A 14,984-nucleotide genomic window follows, 5' to 3' on the forward strand; every position below is an offset into this window, starting at 1 on the left:
GACCAAAAATGGTCATTTCACTCATTTCATTTTGGATTTTTAGAGCACGGTTCTTGGGCGATTTTTGGGCGATTTTCACGGGAAAATATTGGGGTAAGTGTTCCTTATCCTATATTGATTATATTTCATGATTCCATACTCATTTACATCTTGAATCCGTGAATTTATGGAAGAAAAATCAAGATTTTTGCAAAATCTTCCAAAAACAAAAATTTAAGATTTGGAGGTCGAGTTGTTATCAGATTTTGGTAAAATTGGTATTGGTGGACTCGTAATTGAATGGGTTGTCGGATTTTATAAGTTTCGCCGGATTCCGAGATCAAATTTTGAGCTAGTTTCGGATTTTAATGAAAATATAATATTTTTTTATGAAATTGATTACTATAATTTTTGTTGACTATATCGAATTAATTATGACTAAATACGAGTCGATCGGAGTCAGAAAATCGAGGAAAAAGCATAATACTTGATTAAATTGGAGCAAGTCGAGGTAAGTGACTTGTCTAACCTTGTGTGGGGAAAAGTTTCCCTAGGATTGGTATTAACGTGATTATTGAAATGTGTTGAAAGTCGTGTGCACGAGGTGACGAATGTGTACACGGGTTAAATTACGAAAGATTATATTTTTAAATTGTGTAGATCACTGTTGCGCATTTATTAAATTATTTTATCTTGTTATATTCTTCATCATTGATCTGAGATATATACTTCAAATTTGTTTGATCTTTTCTTACTAATTGTTTTACCTGTTTAGTTAAAACTTGGTTTCTTTTATTCTGTGCATTATTTGAAGGTTGATTTTCTTTAAATTAAATATTGTTAATATGAAGTATTTGACATTTTTAAACTTGATATTGAAGCAACGTAGTAAAGATTTTGAAATATTATTTTCCTAAATTATTTACTCCTGAATATTTTTATACTCATTGTGAGGGAGCCATGAGCTCTTTATTGTGGAAGAATATTATTGTTGAATTATTTTAACATGAGCCGTGAGCTCTTTATTGTGAAAAAATATTATTGTTAAATTATTTTGACATGAGCCGTGAGCTCTTTATTGTGAAAAATTATTATTGATGAATTATTTTGACATGAGCCGTGAGCTCTTTATTGTGGCAAACTATTATTGATGATTTATTTTGGCATGAGCCGGAGCTCATTATTGTGGAAAAATATTGTTGTTGAATTATTTTGGCAAGTTAAATTATTTGAGCACTTGAGGTGCAAATTGTGATATATTGTGATATTGATACGCATGCGGTGGTATAAGGTCTGGGTGTTGAAACGCATGCGGTGAGATAAGGGTGGCTTGATACGCGTGGCTAGTAGGGGTGACTACTAGAAGTCATGCGGTGTGATAAGGGTGGCTAAAACGCGGGATGCTATTTCGGGAAAAAAATATTTTCTTTAAATAAATTGTGAAGGCTCCCGCGGTGATATAAGGAAATGAGATATTGTGAAATTATTTATAACTTGGGACTACGAGGCGGTACCTCGGTAGTGCCCTTGTTGATATTGATTTATGGCCATAGTTGCTTTCGATTAATTGTTGTGATTTTCATAAAGTTGAAGGAAATTCTGTTTTGATTCCACGAGATATTATTTGCAATTATTTGGTGTTATTAAATGTGACATACTATTTGATTTATTTCCAATGTCATTTTATTTTACTACATTGATAAACATTTTACCATGCCATTATTATATTCCAATAGGGCCTCACCTGACCTCGTCACTACTCTATCGAGGTTAGGTTTGGCACTTACTGGGTACCGCTGTGGTGTACTCATACTACGCTTCTGCACATCTTTTTTGTGCAGATCCAGGTACATTTTTACCAGCCTAGACGTCAGTGAGTTACCTGCGCACGGAGACTTCGAGGTATATCTGCCAGTGTCCGCAGACTCCGGAGTCCCCTTCTATCATTTTATGTTGCTTCCTTATATTTTATTTAGACCTTGACATATGGAGACATTGAGAATAAATTCTTAGAAGCTTGTGACTTATTTCTATCGGGTTTTGGGAGTTGAAATTGTTTGAATTGTAGTTTATTTATTTCAGATATTTATTATTATTCCGCATTGATAGGCTTACCTAGTCTTAGATACTAGGTGCCGTCACGACATCCTACGGAGGGAATTTGGGGTCGTGACACAGCCTCACGGTCGGCTACAACAAGAATAGCGTTCTGTACTTCTGCCCATTTGGACTTGGCCTTATCAAATCTAATCCTCAGTGGCCCAATTTCTTGGCTAAGGGTTATCACTTCTTGCTCGCTTTGCTGCAAGCGATCCTCCAAAATAACGGCCTCAGCAACTCTAGTGTCCGGTTCCGAGAGGCGGAGAACAATCTGGTCCCGTTCTGCCAAAAGCTGATCCCGTTCAGAAATAAGTTCTTCCTTCTCACGAATTAACCTTTGAAGGCCCTCAGAAACAAGAAAGTTGGCCTATAAAATAAGAAAAGGTAAAATTTAGAATACATTCGTTTGAAGTAGAAGAAATAGCAGAGGAAGGACAAAATGTACCGCTGCGGCGTTATGCATAACATTGTTCAACAAATACTCTCTCTCGAGAGTGTCTGGATCTTTTCCCAGTCTTTTTCTGAAGCCAAAGGCTTCAGGTAATTAGTAAGCTCCACCGGCCGCGATAGCAGGCTGCACCCGATAGAGACCGAAAGAGTGATGTTCCTTCTCCTTTGTGGATCTTCAGAAGGAGCAGCATAATTTCATCCCAAGTTCCCATGAACTGGAGACTATGGAAGAGGAACACCTTCTTCATGGTTAGGTGCGGCCGATGTAGATGGTGTAGCAACCGCTGGTGAAAGAGTAGACGAAGATGGAAATGATATAGCAGTTGCTGGTGTTGGTGAAGGTGGAGATGAAGCTGATGGAGTTGAAGAGTGAGAAGCAGCTGCATCAAATGTAGTGCTGGTTGTTTGATGCTCGCCAACCAAAGACGGCAAGGACCTGGTACTCAGCCCCGAAACACCGGTTGCAGCAATTGGGGCCCGAAAATGGGAGTTGGCATATTCTACCAAATCAGATTCTCCCCAAAGTGCCGTGACAACGTCTTCAGTTGGTGTAACTATCTCAACAGGTCGAGCATCCTGTTGAGATGATGAGGATTGTTGCCTTCTGTGTAAAGAAGCTCCCTCGTCAACAACTTCTTGCTCATCACCAATCATCACGGTGTCTACGACCGGCCCAGAAGGAGGACCATTCATCATTGCTACCAGAGATGATTCGGGGGCATCAACCTTTGCCCTCTTATTCTTTTCCCCGGGCCGCGGAAGAGCGTCTTCTCTTTGTTTACTTATCCTCCGGCCGGGGACTCCGTAAAGAAATATTTGCACCCGAAACAGGCCCGAAGATACATGTTCGAGTAACTGCTTCTTGAAGCAGCCTCACTGCATCCGCAGGATCAGCCAGAATGTCCTCCACGAGGTCAGCAACAGAGCCCGCAGGTAGACCTAATTCCATGAACAAAGTGAGAAGGGTTCAACCAAGTTCTTCATATACAAAAATGGAAGCAAGGTAAATTAGAGTTACCATGATTTTTGGCCTTCCACCTGTATTTAAGGGTTAGTTCTTTCCACGAACGAGTTTCGGGCGTTATGACGTCCAACATATTCTGAACCCACCGGTTCAAACCTTCCACCACCGGTTGGAGCCATCGAGTTGCTAAATCATGCGAAGAGTAAAGAGATGATACGTCCATAGAAGAATATCTAGTAAGAGGAATATTATACAAAGAACTTACGAGTGCGGTTCCAAGCAGCCGAAAAGGATGAAGTCGTTATCGGAATGATGTCGTTGGTGGCAACTGCAACGAACCGTTCCATCCACCCACGGTCGTTGTCATCATCTATGCTAGACAACAAATCATGGTGGCCACACTTGCAAAGGTTTATTATCCCCCCGCGGAAGATTTTGGGGGAATAGAGATTCATCACATGAGCTAAGGTTAGCTCCTCCCCAGTTTCTTGGTACAAGCGTTGGAGGCAGGCGATCGTCCTCTACACTGAAGGACTAATCTGTGCCAAGCATACCTGGTAGTGGAGACAAAACTCCGCAATCACTTAATCAAGCTCTCCACTTAAAGAAAACGCATCCAAAGTAAAGGGATACATGAAAAAGTATGTAAAACCTTCCTTGGGAAGGGTTACTCACTCCGATAGTTCAAGAGCGATAATTTCCAACTCATTGCAGTGGCAGTCCTCCTTCACAGCAGGAATACTAGAAGGAGGAATGGTACCTACTAACAGCCCATGTACGAGGGTTGACAGTAGGGAATTTTTCTTCAAAATCCTTCGAAGTACTAAGTCTTCTTGGGATGATAGAATTCATTGTTGGAGGAACGAAATCCTCGATTTTGTTCTTATTCTTTGTTGAACTAGCACGTTTGGAGGAAGAAGGGAAAAGAATATGGTAAAGAGTTTGTGTTTGAAGAAAATTAGAAAAAGGATGGAAAACAAGGATGCAAATCAAAAGTTCAAGCAATTATGAAACGCAAAGGAAAAGAAAGTTGCGTATAAGTAAAATTTAGGCGGCTAAATTCATGGCCATGACTACCTCGATAATCGGCAAAAGTTGTGCTGAATCATGGAATGACGCATATTCGGGGCATTAAATGCGGAGAGATATGCGTCTAATCAACTGTCAGAGACCTTCAGAGGGAATTATACTAATTTTCGCCAAAAAAATGCTTCTATCAACTTTCCGGTAACACAAAGTTATATTACCGGAAAGTAGGAGGATTATCTCTATAGGGTAAAATATGATATGACACGTGGCTTACTAAAAGGAGGACACGTGAAATCCAAGATGGAATGGCTGAGGACCGAACGCAGCCACTGTACTTGTCAGCGGAATGGATAACGTTCATAAAAGTGTATTAAATGCTTTGCGCCCGGTAGCATTTACTAAGGAATATTCTACAGCATTAAGAGCGACGGCCCGTTACAATGAATTTGGCATTTACGCTCAACGTTACATCTACATCAATGACTCTCATAATTGGCATTAAAGGAGGGCATGATCCTAGGACCTTTTTCCCTAGGCATAGCTATAAATAGTGAGCTCAGTTACCATTGTAAAGGACATGAAATTTCTAGCAAGAACATATACTATATTCTATACAAAACTTTATACAATTTTACTCTCTTACTTTTTGATCTTATCATTATTGTGTTCGAAAACCGCGTTCACATAATCACTATCTTTGCTATTTCATCTACATTCCAAGGCTAAGTATTATGTATTTCTTCGATTATTATATTTATTCATGATCAAATTAGTTCAATTATCTAGAAACCACATATAAATTCAACTGTACCGTTTTACGAGTATATATATATATATATATATATATATATATATATATATATATATATATATATATATATATATATATATATATAATTAAAACAAGAAGCTTTTTATTTCCGCTTTCTGAGATTTTTGGTTAAGTCATTGCAACAATCTAAAAAAAGGATTTTTAAAACAAGATTTGGGTGATTCATTTTGGTTGACAGGTAGTATATGATAGAATAATGTAAGGGGTATTTTAGTACGCGGGATAAGGTGGAATAAGATGTGGGATTAAATTTATATTATGTTTGATTATATAGTATAAATTTAGTCCCAAACTTAATTCTGAACATTCCACCTCAACCAATCAAACTTGAAATTATTTTAGCTCACCTCCCATATGAGATAAATTAGTCCAGGAACTATAATCTGTAATTTAGTCCACGTACCAAAAGAAAAGAAACCAATCTTGTGCACAAAATAATAGAGTGCTTAGTATTTTACCAAAGAACTGTCGTGGCAGTTTATCTAACTATATTAAAAAACGAAATCACTTAGTAAAATATCTTTCGTCTTTTTTACAGTTTAAAAATAAATTTTATATTGAACAAAATTATAATTTAAATTAATTTCCTAAATTTAGCATTTTAAGATTAACTAATATTTTGGTAATTAATCTTTCCTTATTGAACTAGGTAAAAAATACTAATATTTAAGAATTTAAAATCGATTAAAGTTTTAAATTATACAAATCAAACAATTCGTTTATAACATAAAAAATGCATCGAGGAATTTGAAATCATAAAAATTATAGACACCCCACTATATTGTGGCAATTAAAGTCGCCGATTTACTTAAAATTACCAAGAATTCGATAAATTTTGGAAAATTGCATTACATCAACTCATGTACATAAAATATCACCGGAGATAGAGAGGGTGAACAAAAGGAAAAGAGCTTACGTCTCTCCATGGAAAGAACCAAATATATTGGTTGCCACATGTAGGGGCGAATTTATATGATATTTTATGGGGCACGTAAATTTATGATCTCTCCTCCAAACTAAATATATTATGTATGTTATTTACCTTCAAAATCGGATAACAATTAAATTTGTAAGTGACTTTAAGGATATGCAAATTAATTTGATACAAAACGATAAATTGCGTTAGAATGGACAAGTAAAGATACAGTAAATTCAAACCACGCGAGAAGGATGATTCCAGTCTTAGTGAAACATTCACCCTCGATCCGGGCTCACACTGGATAACTTTTATGAAGGAGAGAAAAGCTTACAATAACAGTGGAAATAGTAGTATGTTGCTTTGGAATGCGTGTTACAATGTCCCTAATGAATTATCAAACCTCTTTTATATAGTAGGGGAATCCTACTCTAAGTACAACTCTATAAAAGGTAAAAATTCTCTGTTTAACTGATTGCTGGTTCTTCATTGATACGTGATGAGACCCACGCTGTGATATTCGGTCGGTCGCGGATATTACGGCCTTCTGCTGGTCGTGCTTGATTGCCCGACAATGTTCTCCGAAGTCTTTCAGGATTTAGATCGATCTCGAATGATGACCCCGATATTTTCGAAGGCAGATAACATTCCCCCCGATTTTGACTCGATGAGACCTTGCTTCGATTCCGATCCTTCGCAATCATATCTCTAGCTCGTTTTACCCTATTGGAGCCGGGGTGTATCATGAGCTCGATTTTTACCCGTATACAGATAGTCCCCTCGTTTCTCGGAGGGCAAGCTGACGAGAAATGACATGAATACCCTGATTCCTTCTTCAATACGCCGTGACATAAACGACAAAAAGCCTGAAATGTCTCGTCATTTTTTACTATACATCAAACCATCTACCCTCGTACCCTCAGGATTTCACTACTCCTTTTCACATTCTAGCATTTTTACCTCTGTTATTCGAGATTCCTTTGAAATGTTTACTCATCATCCACTCAAGCCAACACATCTGAGCTTCTAGCTTTCAACCTTTCTCTATCTCCTTCAAGCTTTCCCCTATGACAATGGCAAAAACCTCAAAATATGTTCCTCAAAAGGTCGCTTCTACCTCCCAAACGGCTGTCGGAACCAACGAAACCACTTCCAATATGGTCGACCTAGGGAGATCTGCTGCTAACGTGGTTACTGATAAATCGGCTCCTAAACCTCCCTTGAAAATATTCATTCCCGGGGGTTGTTCGGTTGTTGATAACTTCAAGGTCGAGAAGCCTTCTTCGGTACAAGGTCGGCGTGAGGATGCCTCGAGATTCATTTGCTCAATCACCGAAGAGGACTTCCCCACGGTCCGAAAAGACTGCAATTGGGCCGACAAGGACATCGTGGTCCCCTACTCCGAAGAGGCCATTACCACTCATGTAGAGGGATATTTGAGTGTTTATACTTATCCCTTAAATTAGGCCCGGTGGACTCAATTACCTTAGACTTTTGCAGGAGGTATAATTTATGCCTCAGCCAAATTCACCCTTCACTATGGAGGATCGTGATTCTCCTCCAATTTTTGGTAAATAAAATCGATTTGTGCACCTTCACCATCGATCATCTGATTTGTTTATACAGTCCCTGAATCTTCCATGGGGGATTGATAGAGCTTGTACACCGGGCCACCAAAGCCTCATTTTTTTAGGATTGACGAGGACCGAGATCGAGGTTGGTAGGGTCATTTTGTCCGGTGAGGACCTCAGATTGATCCCAGTCGAATTCAGACCATTCCCCGAGAAGTGGAATGCATCACGTAAGTAAATCTTTCCCTCGAACATTGATTTCGTGTTCATCTCTCTTTTTCTCATTGGTACTCATGGTGGTGCAACTGTTGCTCGAGTTCTAAATGATGTCCCCCGACTCAAGTAGTGGGCCGAAGCACAGGTGCCCTACTCCGAACGCTCGTGGCGCAATGTCACGACCTAAAGTTTTAACCTGTCATGATGGCGCCTATCTTGATACTAGGAAAGCCGACAACCTCGATAAACCATAATTTCTTTCATGTTTGAAAATATAATATTTAAACACAATCCAAGAATCTTGTAATTACCGATACAAACACTCCCAAAACCTGGTGTCATGAGTATTTATACATTACAAGTCTGGAAAATGTGATCTATAATAATCTGAGACCAAATACAATAAACAAAAGTATATGGAAGGAGATACAAAGTCTGCGAAACATGGCAGCTACCTCTGAATCTCCGGCAAATTGACTGTGTGAAAGAATCAACACCCACTGTATTCAGGATTACCTGGATCTGCACACGAAGTGTAGGGTGTAGTATGAGTACAACCAACTCAGTAAGTAACAATAATAAATAAAGAACTGAAAGTAGTGACGAGCTTCTCAGCTAAGTCCAAATACAGTAATTTCTAATATAAAAAAAGAGTAGGAATGCTCTCAAGTTCAGCATTTAAGATTTCAGTGAAATTTCATATCAAGTTTGAACGAAATGGAAAATAATATTTTTTCGAAATTTCAACAACAGTGATATATGACAGCTGAAATGCAACAAATAATGATATCAATGCATCCTCTCAGAGTAATAGTCACTCAGTCCTCTCATTCACTCTAACCTCACAGTCACTTTTTCCTCACAGTCGCTCATTCCTCACAGTCGCTCATTACTCGGCACTCACACTCAGTAGGTACCTGCGCTCACTGCGGGTGTGTACAGACTCCAGAGGGGCTCCTTCAACCCAAGCGCTATATCAAGCCAATCATGGCATAAATCAATGAAACATGAAGCGGCGTGCAGTCCGATCCATAAATATCCTCACAATTAGGCCCTCGTCCTCACTAAGTCATCAACATCTCCAGTCTCTCGAGCTCTCAGAAATCATGATAAGCAGCCCAACAACAATGATATGATGCATCAATAATGAATAAGAGAGACTGAGGTAAACATATGCAAATAGAACTGTGACTTAGTGCGAAACAATAATTTAGCAAATAATTTTACAAGTACACGACCTCTGTGGGTCCCAACAGTGTAAATATATGATTTAAACATGATTCATAGATCAATTTCTCAAATACGGGGAAAAATGTACGGATGTCAACAAATTTTTCAACTACACAGTTCCATGGAATTGACCAAGTCATAATTCCTATGGTGCACGCCCACACGCCTGTCACCTAGCATGTGCGTCACCTCAAAACTAATCGCATAATACATATTCCGGGGTTTCATATCCTCAGGACCAAATTTAGAACTGTTACTTACCTCAAACAATGAAATCTTTATTCTGCTAGGTCTTTGCCTCGTGAATTGGCCTCTAAACGCCTCGAATATAGCCACAAATAATTCGATTCAGTCAATGACATTTATTGGAATTAATTCCATATGAAAATATAATTTTTCCATAAAAATCTAAAATTTAACTCAAAAATAGCCTGTGGGGCCCACGTCTCGGAACCCGACAAAATTTACAAAATTCGAAAGCCCATTCAACCACGAGTCTAACCATGCCAATTTTTCTTAATTCCGACATCAACTCAACCCTCTAATCTTCAAATTAAACCAAGAAGGTTTTCTAACCTCTCCAACTTAATTCACCCATTAAATGTTAATAACAACCATGGATTCGGGTAGTTTGACCAATAATGAGTTAAAAATACTTACCTTGTTTTTTCCTTGAAAATCTCCCAAAATTTGCCTCTTCACGAGCTCCAATCCGTCAAAAATGGATTTTCAGAACTTAAACTTTCTGTCCAGATCTCTCTTCTTCGCGAACGCGACAGGTCTCTCGCGTACGCGAAGCACAAAATCGTGCTGCCCAATATTGCTCTTCGCGAACGCAAGACACTACTCGCGAACACGATGCTTTGCCGAGCTCTTCTTCGTGAATGAGAGCTCCTCTTCGCGAACGCGAAGGCAAAAACCCAAGCCCACTATATTTTTCACTTCGCGAATGCGATACCCAGCCGCGAACGCGATGAACAACCCAGCTCCTCTTCGCGAACGCGAGACCCCCTCGCAGATGCGAAGGGCAAATCTTGCCTGCATAAAATTCCCCTTCGCGAACGCGAGGGCCCACTCGCGAACACAAAGAAGGAAACCAGAAAAATGCACCAGCAGTCTTCAGCCAATATGCCAAGTCCAAAAATGACCCGTTAACCTCCCGAAACTCACCTGAGGCCCCCGGTACCTCAACCAAACACACTGTCAAGTCCCATAACATCATACGGACTTAGTCGAACCCTCAAATTACCTCAAACAACTCTAAAACCACGAATCATACCCCAATTTAAGCATAATGAACTTTGAAATTTCAAGTTTTCACAAACGATGCCGGAACCTATCAAATCAAGTCCGATTGACCTCAAATTTTGCACACAAGTCATAAATAACATAACAGACCTATTAAAATTTTCAGAATCAAATTTCGACCATAATATAAAAAAGTCAACCCCCCGGTCAAACTTCCCAAAAATTTGACTTTCGCCATTTCAAGCCTAATTCCACTACGGACCTCCAAATAATTTTACGGACACGCTTCTAAGTCCAAAATCACCATACGGAACTATTGGAATCATCAGAATCAAATTTCAAGGCCGCTTACACATAAGTCAATATCCAATCAACTTTTCCAACTTAAGTTTTCAATTATGAGACTAATTGTCTCATTTCACTCCAAACTCCTCCCAAACCAACTAACCCGGTAAGTCATAAAACAATTGTAAAGCATAACTTGAGTAGTAAATGGGGGGAACGGGGGTTATAATGCTCAAAACGACCGGCCGGGTCATTACATTTTCCCCCTCTTAAATAAATGTTCGTCCTCGAACGAGTTTAGAATCATACTTGGAGTCTCAAGTAGGTGTGGATATCTACTCCGCATCTCTTGCTAAATCTCCCATGTAGCTTCTCTGATTGGCTGGCCTTTCCACTGCTCCTTCACTGATGCTATGTTCTTTGACCTCAGCTTTCGAACCTGCCGGTCTAAAATGGCCATCGGCTCCACATCATAAGTCAAATTTTCGTCCAGCTGCACTATACTGAAATCCAAAATATGAGACGGATCCCCGACATAGTTTCGGTGCATGGATACATGGAACACTGGATGAACACCTGATAGACTCGGTGGCAAGGCAAGTTCATAAGCCACCTCTCCAATCTTCTTAAGTATCTCAAAAGGCCCAATATATCGAGGGCTCAACTTGCCCTTCTTCCTAAACCTCAACACACCTTTCATGGGTGAAATCTTGAGCAGAACCTTCTCCCCAACCATGTAAGAAACATCACGGACCTTCCATTCTGCATAACTCTTCTGTCTAGACTGTGTCGTGCGAAGCCGCTCCTAAATCAATTTAACGTTCTCCAAAGCATCCTAAACCAAATCAGTACCCAATAGTCTAGTCTCACCCGACTCAAACCAACCCACCGGAGACCGACACCATCTCCCATATAAAGCCTCATACGGAGCCATCTCAATGCTCGATTGATAGCTGTTATTGTAAACAAACTTTGCCAGTGGTAGAAATTGATCCCAAGAACCTCCAAAATTAATGACACAAGCGCGTAACATATCTTCCAATATCTGAATAGTGCACTCGGACTGTCCGTCCATCTGAGGGTGAAATGATGTACTCAACTGAACCTGTGTGCCCAATTCTCGCTGCACTGCTCTCCAAAACTGTCATGTAAACTGTGTGCCTCGATCTGAAATGATGGATACTGGTACACCGTGTAGGCGAACAATCTCGCGGATATAAATTTCAGCCAAACCATTTCGAAGAATAAGTAGTACCAACTGGAATAAAATGCATGGACTTGGTCAACCGATCCACAATCACCCAAACAACATCAAACTTTCTCAAGGTCTGTGGGAGCCCAACTACGAAATCAATGGCAATACGCTCCCATTTCCACTTCGGAATTTCAAGTCTCTGAAGCAATCCTCCCAGTCTCTGATGCTCGTAATTTACCTATTGACAATTTAAACATCGAGCTACAAACCCAACTATATCTTTCTTCATTCGACTCCACTAATAGTACTGCCTCAAATCCTGATACATCTTTGCGGCACCTGGATGAATGGAGTACCGCGAACTGTGAGCTTCCTGGAGAATCAACTCACGCAAACTATCTACATTAGTCACACATAGCCTGCCCTGCATACGTAATACACCGTCATCTCCAATAGTGACCTCTTTGGCATCACCGTGCTGAGCCGTGTCCTTAAGGACAAGCAGATGGGGATCATCATACTGTCGCTCTCTAATGCGATCATATAAAGAAGACCGAGAAACCACACAAGCCAAAACTCGACTCGGCTTCGAAATATCCAATCTAACAAACTGGTTAGCCAAGGCCTGAACATCCAAGGCTAAAAGTCTCTCTACTACCGGTACATATGCTACGCTGCCCAAACTCTCCGTTTTACGACTCCAAGGCATCGGCCACCACATTGGCCTTTCCGGGATGATAGAGAATTGTGATATCATAATCCTTAAGCAACTCCAACCACCTTTTTTCGGATGTATTTGTCATGAAGGTACTTCATTTTCTCTTTGTACAAGGATGAACTTGCATATGCATGGTACCAGAATTCATCCAAATAAGCAACCCGCAAGTTAGCGGCTGCATCCCAATCAAGATTCAACTTCTTTAAAGCCCATATGGCTTTGTGCTCAAGTTCCACCGGAAGATGACAAGCTTTTCCAAAAACTAACCGGTATGGAGACATCCCAATAAGAGTTTTGAAAGCAGTTCGATAGGCCCATAGTGCATCATCAAGCTTCTTTGACCAATCCGTTCGGTTAGCATCCACTGCTTTTGACAAAATACTCTTTATCTCCCAGTTGAAGACTTCCACTTGACCGCTAGCTTGAGGATGATAGGGAGTCGTAACTTTATGAGTGACACCATACTTACTAAGCAAAGTGTCAAACGCCATGTTGCAAAAATGCGACCCCCCATCGCTTATGATAGCCCACGGAGTACCAAATCTTGTGAAAATATTCTTCTTCAAGAACGCCACCACACTCCTCTCTTCATTGTTAGGTAGAGGAACGACCTCATCCCATGTAGACATATGATTAACCACTACCAAGATGTTGGTGTTTCCACATGAACTCACAAAAGGACCCATGAAGTCAATACCCCACACGTCAAAGATATCGATCTCCAAAATCGTAGTGAGAGGCATTTCATTATTCTTCGAGATTCCACCAGCCTGTTGGCATTCATCACATCTTTTCACCATATCACTTGCATCTTTGTAGAGAGTGGACCAATAAAAACCACAACTTAGCACTTTAGCCGCCGTTCTTGCTCCGCCATGGTGACCACCATAAGGCGAAGAATGACAAGCCTCAAGAATAATATTTTGCTCTTCATCCAGTATACATCTTCTAATTTCCCCATTCGTGCAAATCTGGAAGAGGTAAGGCTCATCCCAATAATAATCTTGACAATCCCGTTTGAGCTTCTTCCTTTGATTTGAAGAGAACTCATCCGAGATGATTCCACATACAAGGAAGTTTGCTAGATCTGCAAATCATGGCACCTCATTCATTGAAATGGCCAAGATTTGCTCATCGGGGAAGGAGTCATTGATTTCAAGGCCATCATGCGGCCTCCCCTCCTTCTCCAAATGAGACAAGTGATCCGCCACTTGATTTTCACTCCCTTTCCGATCTTGAATGTCAATATCAAACTCTTGCAACAATATCACCCATCTAATCAACCTAGCTTTGAATCTTTCTTGCTCATAAGATAGCGAAGTGACGCATGATCCGTATGAAAAATAACCTTTGCACCCATCAAGTATGGGCGGAACTTCTCAATTGCAAACACAATGGCAAGGAGCTATTTTTAGTAACAGTGTAATTTACTTGGACATCATTCATGGTCTTACTAGCATAGTAGACCGGATGAAAAATCTTGTTGATACGTTGCCCCAAAACTGCTCCAACCGCTATATCACTAGCATCGCACATGAGCTCAAAAGGAATAATCCAATTAGGAGCGGTGATAATGGGAGTTGTTGTCAACTTGAACTTTAGCAATTCAAAGGCTCTCATGCAATCATCATTGAAGTGAAACTTAGCATTTTTCTCTAAAAGCTTGCACAAGGGGTTCGCCACTTTGGAAAAATCCTTTATGAAGCACTAGTAGAACCCCGCGTGACCCAAGAAACTTCTTACGCCTTTCACTGATGTTGGAGGTGGAAGTTTAGAAATCACCTCTATCTTCTCCTTGTCGACCTCAATGCCCTTCTTTGAAATTTTGTGGCCAAGGACACTTCCCTCCTCAACCATGAAATGGCATTTCTCCCAATTCAACACCAAGTTCATTTCTTCACACCTTGTCAATACTTTATCCAAATTTGCCAAGCAATCATCAAAAGAATCCCTGACTACCGAAAAGTCATCCATGAAGACTTCAAGGTATTCCTCGACCATATCCATAAAGATTGCCATCATACACCGTTGAAAAGTTGCCGGTGCATTACATAAGCCAAATGGCATCCGCGTGAAAGCGAAAGTACCATAGGGACAAGTGAAAGTTATTTTCTCTTGATCTTTTGGGGCAATAAGGATTTGGTTGTATCCCGAATATCCATTTAGAAAGCAATAGAAAGTACAGTCGCCCAACCTATCAAGCATTTGGTCAAGAAAGGGGAGTGAGAAATGGTCTTTTTTTCTCACTTTG

The sequence above is a fragment of the Nicotiana tomentosiformis genome, chromosome 12, assembly GCF_000390325.3.
Source record: "Nicotiana tomentosiformis chromosome 12, ASM39032v3, whole genome shotgun sequence".
In the NCBI taxonomy this organism is placed as follows: Eukaryota; Viridiplantae; Streptophyta; class Magnoliopsida; order Solanales; family Solanaceae; genus Nicotiana; species Nicotiana tomentosiformis.